This window comes from Abramis brama (genome assembly GCF_963993115.1).
Source record: "Abramis brama genome assembly, chromosome: 1".
NCBI classification, from domain to species: domain Eukaryota; kingdom Metazoa; phylum Chordata; class Actinopteri; order Cypriniformes; family Leuciscidae; genus Abramis; species Abramis brama.
In genome coordinates, this window is record NC_139963.1 from 25727583 (window position 1) to 25739832 (window position 12250).

Consider the following 12250-nt stretch of genomic DNA (forward strand, 5'->3'; position numbering starts at 1 on the left):
TTTTTATACTTCAATAAGGAAATATACTATGTAGGGCCTATTTAATGAAACAATGCATACCCAATAATAGTATAAACACAATGGACCATCCAAAGTTTATTTTAAATCAACCACAATTGTTCATATCAACGTGAATTTGAAATAAACAGCAGAGTTGCTCAGTCATGACATCAATGGTTTACCCAGAAAGTTAATTCAGTGTGGGTTTCCTTAGGGAATTTCAAAGGGGTTTCTAAAATAGTTTGTGATTTCTGAGTAAGAAATAACTGTGGTTAACATTACTTGAAGAGACTATTGATTGTTCTACATTATAAATTACAGACAGTCACACCTAAAACATGAATTTTGAAACCATTGTGCACCCCCCCCCACACACACACAAAATAAACCTAAAATGAAAAAAATAAAAAAATATATATTTTATAGAAACAAAATTAAAAACATATACACATTCATAAATAAAAAAAAATAAAAAATGCTAATCTAAAACCCCATTTGAAATTCCTAAGCTGTAAAAAGCTACTATTCCAGGTTTTAGTGCTACAAACGTCTATATTTACAAATAGTCCAGTCAAGAACTTTTATTGAAATTTGTTTGCTAAGCCATATTTTTTTCTGAAATAAACGCCTTTTATATTTTGCCATTCTTAACAATTACGTTCTAAATATCGTTATTATATTAGGCTATAGGTTATGATTATTTCTTTCGGGGTGGGGGTGGGGAATTGATTAGGGCAGATGTCACGACAGTAGGCTACACTTTTCACATTCACTGAATTAAAAGTTGAGATGACGCAGGCACTGCCAGTAATTCAGATGACTTCCAGGCGAGCTGTTCTAGCAGCGCTCCCTCCCCCCGCCGTGCGCTGCTTCACAGCGGCGCGTCACGAGGGAGGGCAGAGCTGTCGGAAGAGCCTGTCGAGCCAGGGCAATAAACACAGGCGCTCTCGAGCGCGCAGGCTCTAGGACCCGCCTCCTTGCGTCATTCGAGTTCAGGGATTGGACATATTTCTGATCTCGTTCACGAGAGCGTGAAAGACCTGTCAATCAAAGAGAAACTGGAAATGTGCAGCCCGTTTTCGCATAGTCCACTTTAGCTTGCGTGTTTGTAGTGACGGAAAAGTTGAAAATATCTTTTTAAAACGGCGTATGACCTCTTAAACGGCAGTTATTAAAGTCAGTAACGTGTTGACTACGCTTATTTCGGCGGGGTACATTTTCTCAGAAACCTTGAGCGACACATAGAGGGGTAAGTTACTTTTTAAGGCAGTGAAGTAACGCGTTTTGACGCAATTCTGTGGATGTTTCTCTGTGAAGATGTGTTCTTCAGTTTCTGTGTCAGATTGTGTTCTGCAGTGCTGCTTTATTAGCTCAGACTGTGCTGGTGTATCGATCACAATCTAAACCGCTAGAATCTGTGAACGGGATATGCGCTCGTGACGGAAATAATGAACACATTGTTTCATATGAGCCGTTACATGTAGCTAGAAGAATGTTGCTGTAACCTGACAAGGCAGTAGTAGTTTGGCTACTTGGAGATCTTAGTTTCACAAACACGTCTTAGTATGTTGCCAAGTCCATAACCAAAACAGAGTTTATAGAAACAAAGTTTTTCGTTTGTTTTGTAACCTGACCTTTCCCCCGCCTGTTTTGCTGTATACCTTCGTTTCCTCATAAATGCAGATTCTTGCTTATGGCATGGCACGTTTATAGATGCCGTGTTGTCAGTGGAGTCCACTCTCCTCCTTGATCTCTTCTTCTCAGAGTCAGCTAGTAAAGCCTTATTTGTGTGCTTCTCAGCATTTACAATAGTGCTAAAGTGTACTTATAGGACCACATAGGCAATGCTGAAATTACAGTGGACGAGGTAAATTAAAAAATAGATGAAATAAAGTGAGTGTAAAATAAATAGGCCTTAATACTCAGAGCCATCAATGCTTTACATGATTGTCATAAGTTGTAGTATCATCAGTAGGCCTACTTAAATTTCTGAATTAGACACTACAGAGAATAAATAGAGTGACGTAAATTAAGATGCATATTAAACGAAAGTGAATTATAAATAAAAACGTATTATTATTGATAGAGCAGCCTAGAAACCGTCTCTCGATTTCATTTCTCATTATTGTTGCAGTCAGTGGATTAGGCCAAATATTTTGAATTTTTATACGGTTCTGGCAGCTTTAGTGTTTCTTCTTTCTATCAGTTGCACTGGTTGGAAGGTTATATTCTTTCTCACTCGCTGTCTCCAGGGGGATTCCCCACCTCTGCGCCATGACGTCATCTCTTCCAGTATATGGCCGAGGGAATCCTCGCGTGCGATGGTATCGTCCTATGCTTATAGTTGGTCACCGCATTTTCGCTTCTGACTTTCATTGCTTTTTACGGAATTAAGCTTTTACTCGCCAAATGGGACCAGTTTCAAAAACGAGTACGATTGCTATATATATAAATATATAAATATAAATATATATATATATATATATATATATATATATATATATATATATATATATATATATATATATATTTGATATAAGTAAATTATTTTACTTATTATTTTATATATGGTAATTTACCTTAGTATATTACAGTACTCATGAAAGGTTTGGATACAACTTCTCATTTTTGATTATTTCTTTGTTCTACAGTTTAAAGTAACAGTAAAGGTACCAAACTACGGTATTATATAAATTAAATTATGGGAATGATGTAGTGACCAAACATTTTAATCTAATCAAAACTTTATATATTTTAGCTTTTCCAAAGTATCTGCACACACTGGACATTCCCTGAAAATGATAGTTCACCCAAAGATAGAAGATATTTTCAAAAGATGATATTTTGTAGAATGTTGGTAACCAAACAGTTGATGGACCCCATTGATTTCCATTGTATTTTTCCCCCATAATGGGGTCTATCAACTGTTTGGTTACCCATATTCTTCAAAATATCTTCTTTTGTGTTCAACAGAAGAAAGAAACTCATACAGGTTTGGAACAACTTGAGGGTGAGTAAATGATGACCGGATTTTCATTTTTGGGTGAACTACCCCTTTAACTAACATCATGAGGTACATTTCCCATGTGTGGTGCACACTTGATGACTGCTTTCCCTGTACTATCTGGCACAAAAAATTACAAATTGTTCTTAATTTTATAAGGTCACAAGAAACATATTCAGTCATATGTGTCAGCCAATGTTTGATCGGATCTTAAAGGTACGCTGTGTAGGAATTTCTCCCATCTAGTGGTGAAATTGTATTTTGCATTCAAACGAATAGTGCCCTCTAGCGCTTCGCTTTTTCCAATGCGTGTTGCAACTACAGTAGTCGTTATGTACCAAGAAGCTACGACAACATGTCTTCCAATAGCACTTCATCAAGTTTTCTTTCGGGTGATGAGGTTCGTTATTTCGCTTTTTTGGCGACGAGGATTCCTTCTCCTGTGGCTCGGCATAAGTATGATCCTGCATTATGAAGTACCGTGCAGTGCAGCCTTTCAAATTTGCCGGGGCAGTGACAAGCGCCTCTCCTGGTCCGTTTCAGCTGGTTTCAGTCACGTGATGCTTTGTGGAAACGCGTAGAGGTAGGCTAGTGCTTTTCGTCCCTCTCTGCTATTATAGTTTTTCAAAATGGCGGAACAACATGGAGGCCTCCTTGGACTTACCCGTCCAATGTAAATAAAGATAAGAAATTCTTCGCTTACGAGGATAAGTCAGATCATTGGCAGAGGTAATTTTACACCAATGAGGACATATTTATGGACATTGATTTTAGCCAATAAAACTACACAGTGTACATTTAAAAGTATTACCGTCTGATAATATGATGGAATCACGTGGTACCACATCACTTCCTCTCTCCAAGGGTTGGAGTTTAATGATATACATTTACGTCATGATTGCAATAATTAGTGCTCCGTACCTTCATCCTTTGTTTCTTTAGCTATGTGGAACTTCCTCTTTTGTTTAAAAAGTTCAATAGCAGGAAACAATACATTGACATTCCCAGAATGGTCTGTGTGACACCTCGCCATTGATGTTTAATTGAAATAACTTTTTCTTATTAGTTTTCTCTTATCAGTTATGTACATTAGGGTTTTATGTTACATCTTATGTTGATAAAGTAATGTTTTTATTGCATTATTTTAGTGTCATATCATCATGTGTATTATGTGTTTGTGTGCTGCACCTTCTATATGTTAGTGTACTTATAAGATTATACTTATAAAGGTAAAATAATCAGATTTTAGTCATTTTAATTGGAATTTTTGTAAATAAATAAGTTGTATTTACCATTAATGTAATGTATACAGCTGATGAAACATGCAGGTGTTTTTAACTGTAAATTGATGGTTATTATGTTATATTTCTGTAATAATAATCCTAGATTATCATCTTCATGAGTGTACAAGTCTGTATCAGTTCTAATAAGTCAAGACGAGTAGATATCATCACCCTTGCTTTGTCAGGCAGTGAGTTCCTCTATCTCGTCTTCTCACTTATAATGCGCTTCAGAGAAGGGCGTAGAGTTCGTTTTTCCAGGGACTCAGACCACAATAATAAGACTTTTATGCACATCTTGTTTTTTTCTGGGTCTCTAATGACTCACACCATTATCACTGAGTGAACTGATCTAATGAAGGCCATGTACCTTTTGCTGGTAGTGGAATGTCATATTATTTAGTTATACTATATTGTGTAGCTTTAGCTAAATAAATTAAGCTTTTTTTCTTCCTTATTTGCAGCTATTTCTTATAGGTTTTATAATGCTATTTCTGTAGCGTTCTTATTTGCACCCACATACCCCAAAACAAGTTCTGCATCTGCTCTCTTCCAGCATCTGTATTATTTGGTCATACTGTATGTATCAGGGTGATATGAGGATGTGCTCCTGAGCCGTTAGCATAACATATCTTCCAGACATAGCCTATTTATATTCCTAGTTTTTCCAGTGGGTTAAGATGAAAGGGAAACTTCATTTCATTGGCATCACATTTGTTGTCACATTAGCAACAATCAGCATGACAGACTAAAAAACTAATTCTGGGGAAACTGCGGTTGAAGACGAACCTTCACAGTTGAAAATATGTAGGTGGGGAGGTTATTGATTCATAGCAGTTATTGTTGGAACCATTGAGAGGTCTGTCAGAGACAGCAGTTGTTTGTTGAACCTTTGAAGCTTATTCCGTCAAGAAGGAAACGGTCCTTAAGAAAAACACGGAAGTCAGCCATACTTGCTTTAATAACCCTCCAGGTCGACTCCATCTTAATTTGCATATGCCACCTTTTGTTGTTGTTGGCAAATTTATATTAGGCTTGTGTTTCTAATGGTACTCTAATGGTAATGGTATTTTGTGTTGCACTGGTCAATATGATAGAGATGCCATTGTAGAAATGCACTATTTGCAGTCATCCATGATTCATTTAACACACAAAAGTGTCCAATTGGGGTGTAACCAAGATAGTTTGTCAGTGTTTCTTTGTTTTACATAATACTAAATATACACAGTGAGTATACACTGAGGATTTTTTGGCACCGATGCCAAACTGCTGGGTTTTCAGGTTTTAATATTTCTAAAGGCCATCAGTGTTAAAAACGATACAATTAAAATGTATTATAATTTTGCAAAGGAAAACTTGTACTGCAGACAAGATCTTTGGGAGAGATTTGAGTTCAGTTGAGTTCTGTCAATTCTTTGAATTTCCTCCTACTCTTTTTGTTCTTTTTAGTTTTTTTGTTCTTTTAGGTGGATCTAAATGACATTTTTTTGTGATGACGTTTAAGAACAGTCAGATATCTTTTTTTTGTGTAACCTCTTGATTTAAAGAGGCTCATAGGCCAGTGTTAAAATGCCTTGCTGCAAAAGTGGCCATTATCATTTTGACTTGATGTAAGATGAAAGTCAGAATATGACATGCTTTTGCCACTTCAAAAGTGTGTGATACATACATTCTTCTCATTGTGATCATCATATTGAAGGTTCCATGTTTAGTTTGCTTTGGCACACGTTTGCAGTCTTGCATGCTTATGTGAAACCCCTGTTAGTTTCATCGAAATGCAGGCAGCAGCTGTCAGCTTTTCCTGATATTACTTATTTATGTCCTGAGCTTGCTTTTCACCAGACTGTCTCTGATTGACTCGTGCTTAAGAGACTCAAAGGTTGTGTTCCTACTGCAGCAGATAAACCTTTTTCTAAACCTAATGTTTACATGGCCAAGTCAGACACAGGTCACATCCTGGGTGGTGAAATATGATTGATTAGATAGAGGTCATATTCCATCAACTCTTTTACAAACTACCTAAAAAGGATTACATTTGATATTTTACTAATTGGTTATTTATTTTGGGATAATTCAAATATTTGGACCATATTGCAAATAGTCCAAATGACTGTCCACATAATTGCAGATTTATCATGTTTATCATGTTTCATACTGCATTCATTTTTCAGATTAGTTACATATACCATGCACAGTTGTAATGAACCAGGAACTTTTTACAGATTTCCTTATGACTTTAGTTTATGATTTCTTCATACTTTGACATATTATATGTCTTTCATCATGTTTATGATCCTGGGATCCATTCCAACTTGGCCAGTAAACATGATTTTGTTTCCAACAGAAGTGATAAACAACAGGCAGAGAAACATTCAGGAGAAATCAAAAGGGACTTTGGATTAAAGTTGGTTAAAGGGCCCGACAGTAAGGATGGTCCGAATGAGAGTGTTTTGGGCCAGTTGACTGAAACAATCACTTTCATTGATCTGGTACAACCTTTTTTTTATGCCTTGCAAACTTAAAACGTTTGCTTTTCTGTTTTGTATTCTACAATGCGGTTGCAAATTCTGCTGATTTGTCACAAAGATAATGTTATCTAACTGGCTAACAGACAAGGTTTTGTCGAAATTGCAAAAATACTTAGGCTTATCGTGATGGTTTTGAAAGCAAGAATGTTTAAAAATACAAACCATTTAGTAATGTTTTGTATTATATACCATTGTTTTTCAGCAAAAGTATTTTTATGGATTTATGATGTTATGTTACAGCTATATTGTTTTACAGCTTTACAAACCTTTTTGTAAAGAAAAAATATTCAAGTAAACAAAATAAATTTGTAGAGAAAAATTCATATTTCATAAACTATAAATATATCTAGCAAAGATAAATTACATTGCTAAAAATAAACAATGATAATTTTTATTCTGGTGGGGCCAGTCAAAATGTTGGCAGGGCAACATTTAAATTAAATGCAATAAACTTTTATATAGATATAGATGTCGCAAAGTTCCAACTTCAGTAGATTTCATGACTATGGATATTTGCTAAAATGCTGTGTGTTCAAACCTTGTAAGGGGTGCTACAGTATATGCTAATGAGGAAGGCACCTAAACTTAGGTTAAGCCCAAAGTATACTGTTCGTTAAAGGGGACCTATTATGCTCCTTTTTACAAGATGTAATATAAGTCTCAGGTGTCTCCAGAATGTGTTTCAGCTCAAAATACCCTACAGATCATTTATTATAGCATGCCCTAAATGCCCCTATATGTGTGGGAGCAAAAACATCACTCGTGTTACTGAAATGTGTTGATGTGCTGGCCTTTGCAAATAAACATTCCACTCTTGGTACAAGTCTATTATCTATACAGAAAACATACAGAGTTTAAAAAGTCCATCACCTGACTGTATTGTGCATAATAAATGTGCATTTATGAATTATACAGTGAGCATTTTTTGGTTCAGAGTAACAACATAGATCTGGGTCTCTGTGAATACAGTCAGAGCCAATGGTAACTAGCCACATTAGCTGTACAACGTGTTAACAAGCACATTCTGAAAGGCTGGATATGAAGTTGGATCACAAACAGTTGGTACGAACCCATCTTTGAGAAGCAACTTTTGTGCAAATCAAGTGTTGATCTGATCCTCGTTTGCAAAGCAGTCCGGCATCCAAATGAAAATGATACAAAATCGCACAAACAAATACAAATTGGACTTAAATACCATGTAAAAGTGAATTTTGCATAATAAGGTCCCCTTTTAATTTCATCATCAGCCTTTAATGCGCATGAGCCTCAAATTGTTTTGAACTAATTAGTTGGTCCACAAGGTGTGAACACTGAAGTCACTTCTAGAGAGGAATAACGCAGATACTAGACATAGATTTTGTTGCATGCATATGCTAAACATTCACATCAAAACCAAAGTATACTTTGGGTTAGCCTATTATCCCAGTAGACCGACTGGAAATATACTGTATTAGACTGGATGCCAGCTGAACTTACACACTAAAAACTGGGTCATCAAAAATAACCCATAATTTTAACCCAACACAAATAACCCAGAAAATGGGTTGAAGAAATAACCCAGGAGTTTTTAGTGTGTAGGCCCGCCCACAACATTTGAGGTCGGGAAGTTCGGTCTGGACTTGATCCGTTGTGGAGCAGCTATGCTCGAGCCAGAGCTGTTCGGACCAATCAAATTGTCAGGGCAGGCTTTATACAATGATGGACAGATGATCAACAGTAACGTAATCATCCACGTCACCAAAGAGCGCTCTAATCCTAAACGGAGAACTTGTTTGTATATGCATTCACCTTTACTATTTCTCTCAAAAATGATGATTGTATTGGTAAGTACTCTGTGTATCCTTAAATTATTTTTACAACACTGGCAAAGATTGTTTATACTCCTCTTCTTCTTCTGCTTCTTCCAGCGTGCGTGCAGTTGAGTCACTTACTCCGTTGCTCTGATTGGTTGTAGGTCAGAGGCATTTTCTTTCCTGGTTCGGTTGAAACACGCCCCTTAATCACAGCCCAATGGAGCAGCATCAGACTCATATTCTGACTAGAATCTGAGTATGATGACATCAGGCTAATACTGTATGGCACTTTGGATAAAAGTTGCATTGTCCTGTCTGATGGAAATAGGGCTTCTTTAAGTGGAATAATGAGTGTTTGTATATTGTATTGTAGGTAAATCACAATTGCTTATCTATTGTTTTGAATATGATCCTGTGCTGAGTGTTACGGTAAATTCAGACGTGGGAATTTTTCGAAATAACATAAAATCAATGTCATGCACTGGAAACAGCAGGAAATGCCACTTAACTAAACTGTGCATCTCTTCACAGATGCCCCATAAGTTTTAATGAATGTGTTGTAGGAGGCAGGTAGGAGGTGAGAGACATAGTTAAAGACAGAGATAGAATGAAAGCCCGCTCCTTCCTCAACCTCCACGGAAATGGAAAGGAGGCTAAGTTCAAAGCCAGTTCTGGGTCTTTTAATATTGTCTTAATAGTGGCCTCATCTGTGAGTGTTACATCATTTGATCTCCAAAATTCTATTGTATTATAATAAACAAGTGGCTAATTCATTCAGTATGAAGTCCTGTAGTAATGTCATATATTTGTAGCATCACCCTGGTTCCCTCGACAAAAACCCAATAGGATTTTTCCATTGGCATTTGGATACTTGCAGAAAATTTGCTCTGTGACCTGACCACCAAAAGTTTATGATTCTTGCTTGTTTTGTTCCTCATGATGTTCTTTACAATTGAACACAACTTTTATGTATTTTGAAGCTTAAATGCAATCGCCAGAATTTAAAAGCTACTTGTAGGCTATAAACAAACTACACCACGATCGCATGACTGACTTCACTCTCTCTTAATTCTATCGAACCCTGGTGCATTTGCTCTCATGTTATGTCATTGCAAATGTGCACAGCGCATAAAAAAACATTAAAAAAAAACAGGTCGCGGGTCAATATATTGTTTTTTTTATTAATTTGATGCTAATATGCTCAGCAGAGTGACGCAGAAACACTTGCGTCTGTAGGCCATATGCGTCATGTGAATGCGGCTTTCTGCTGCTTGCAAACTGACTCTTTTGAGGAGAACGCTGATTGTGAGCCATTCATTTGCAGCTAGTGATTGCACTCAGTATGCGTGATTACACTTCACGCTTACTCTTGCTCAGGGTTCGAAATGACTTTGGACTCTTGGAGGGGGTCCCCAAAAATGTAATTATTAAATGATTAAAAATTCTGAAGACTACCTTGCTACACTATATACTGTAGGCAAAATTATATGGACCAATGTTGAAGGTGGGATAATGTTCTTGGGATGTTTTTCATGGTTTGGGCTAGGCCCAGTATTGTAGTGGTGTCTGGAGAAGTGGCTATAATCTAACAGGTAAACCTCTAACTCTGCAGCAACAAAGTTACAAGGTCTTTTTCCTCTTTTTCTCTCCATGATGCAGGATTCTAAATTAAGAAAAATAATATTAGCTTCCTAGATAGCTTACCAAGCTCTCATGTATATACATTCACATTCACAATGTGTAAATCACATTCACTTTAATCAACTCACAGACTTGAATTAAGTCCTGGTTATCTTTCGTAATCACTGACTGGACAAGTAGGTTGTTAACTAGCTTTGAATAACTAGTCTAGCTGCTAGGTCTGCTGTTAGCTAGCACATCATTTGGCTTCATACACATACAGCTAGCAAGAAACGTTGACACATTTTTACTATAAGCAATTATGGAGATATAAACATAATCGAAGCACTTACAGGATTTTCATTCAGGGTTTCACTCTTTGTGAGGTTTCGTTTTGCCGCGTTCAGCTATAGTAGGTTACGTGTCTGCAACAACAATCTGTGACGCTGAACTCACTCGGCTAATAGCTGCCCTGATTGCTGCCTCGCGCTAGGAAATAAATTAATTACTGTTATGAATATAAAACGTCACTAAAGACCTATACTTTTCACAATCATTTTTAATGTTAAAATATATTTGTCGGGGACAAATGGGGGGTCCCTTATGGGGGGTCCCTAATGACTTATGGAGGGTCCGGGACCCCCCCAGACCCCCCTAATTTTGAACCCTGCTCTTGCTTGTATCCAAGGTCAATCATCACCACTGTCATCCCTTACATATGTTTTGTTGAACTAATGATGTTGTCATCAGCTAAAATCCACTTCCTGAACAAGTGGTTATCCGAGTCTGAGATTCTTTCACATTCACGTGAATCGCGCCTCAGTTCCAGTGCAACCAAACTCAGACCACCTCATTCTCATTCTAATCTCAGGTTCGGTGCCCTGGTGTGCTCCTGGGTCTGCATTAAGCCAGGGACACACCAAGCCGACAATCAGCTGTTTGGCAATGTCGGGCCGTTTTTAAGCGTCGTCTGACTTGTTTTTTTCGGTGTGTTCTGCGGCGTTGGGGTGTTTTTTGGGCCGATTCAGCATGTAGGATCTGCATCGGGCCATCGGTGAGAGAGAGAACTCTGATTGGCTGTTTAGCTTAGTGAATGAGAATAATAGCAAAACAGCGTTTCTTTTCAAAAAAAAGAAGTCTAGACTCTAGACGGAACAGATAGAAGGCTGTTCTAAGTGGAATAAAGAACGTGATCAGCATGATCATATTCAAAACTAAGCACACGCTTACGGTGGGTTTGTGTATCTGCAGCCTGCAGCGTCAGTTTCCCATTTTGAATGACGAATGTAGGTGAATATATCTGCAGAAACATGATTTATCTCCTTTACACGCAGCTGTAGAACGTGTGTGCTATGGAGTTAATATTGTGCCATAATTAAACAAACAAATCCAGCATTTTGCAAACAAACTCGATCTGCAACCTCTGTAGTCCCATTTAGCCCCTTGATAGAAACCGCCTTATTCGAGAAATGTAAAAGCTTTGGTAAAATCTTGAGGGGGTATTACTGATCTATGTTATGTCGTAGAAAGCATGAAAACATCTAGAGCACAGGTGTCAAACTCAGTTCCTGGAGGGCCACAGCCCTACACAGTTTTGTTCCAACCCTGCTTCAACACATACACACCTGCAGTTTTCAAATAAGCCTGAAGGACTTGATTAGCTGATCAGGTGAGTTTAATTAGGGTTAAAGCTAAACTCTGCAGGGCTGTGGCCCTCCAGGAACTGAGTTTGACACCCCTGATCTAGAGATTGTGTTCACCACAGAGGTTATTCCATGCATCTAACCAAAAACCCATTTAAAAAAAAACCCTGATGAAACCAGAAATGCTATAGTGGTAACTAGTTTTTGGGTTTTGGCTGACAAAAATGTCATCTCTGTAGCACTTAATAAGCTAAATACTAGGGCTGCTCGATTATGGCAAAAATCATAATCATGATTATTTTGGCCAGTTTTGTAATCACAATTAACACGATTATCAGTGGACCATATAAGCAAAACTTTATATGAGTAATTTATTTAACGA

The 12250-nt window shown here is 37.4% G+C and overlaps 1 protein-coding gene across 3 annotated transcripts in view; it reads left to right on the forward strand.

Annotated features, from left to right (window-relative positions):
* Positions 1-1033: 1033 nt before the first annotated feature.
* Positions 1034-12250, forward strand: part of stat3 (signal transducer and activator of transcription 3 (acute-phase response factor)) — a 32367-nt gene continuing 21150 nt past the window's right edge. For 2 of the 3 annotated variants that reach the window (XM_084134082.1, XM_084134084.1), the window contains exon 1: positions 1046-1249. The gene's annotated coding sequence lies outside the window, so the exon portion shown is untranslated. Of the gene's footprint in view, positions 1250-12250 lie in introns of all 3 variants that reach the window. The other variant, XM_084134086.1, reaches the window with a different exon arrangement.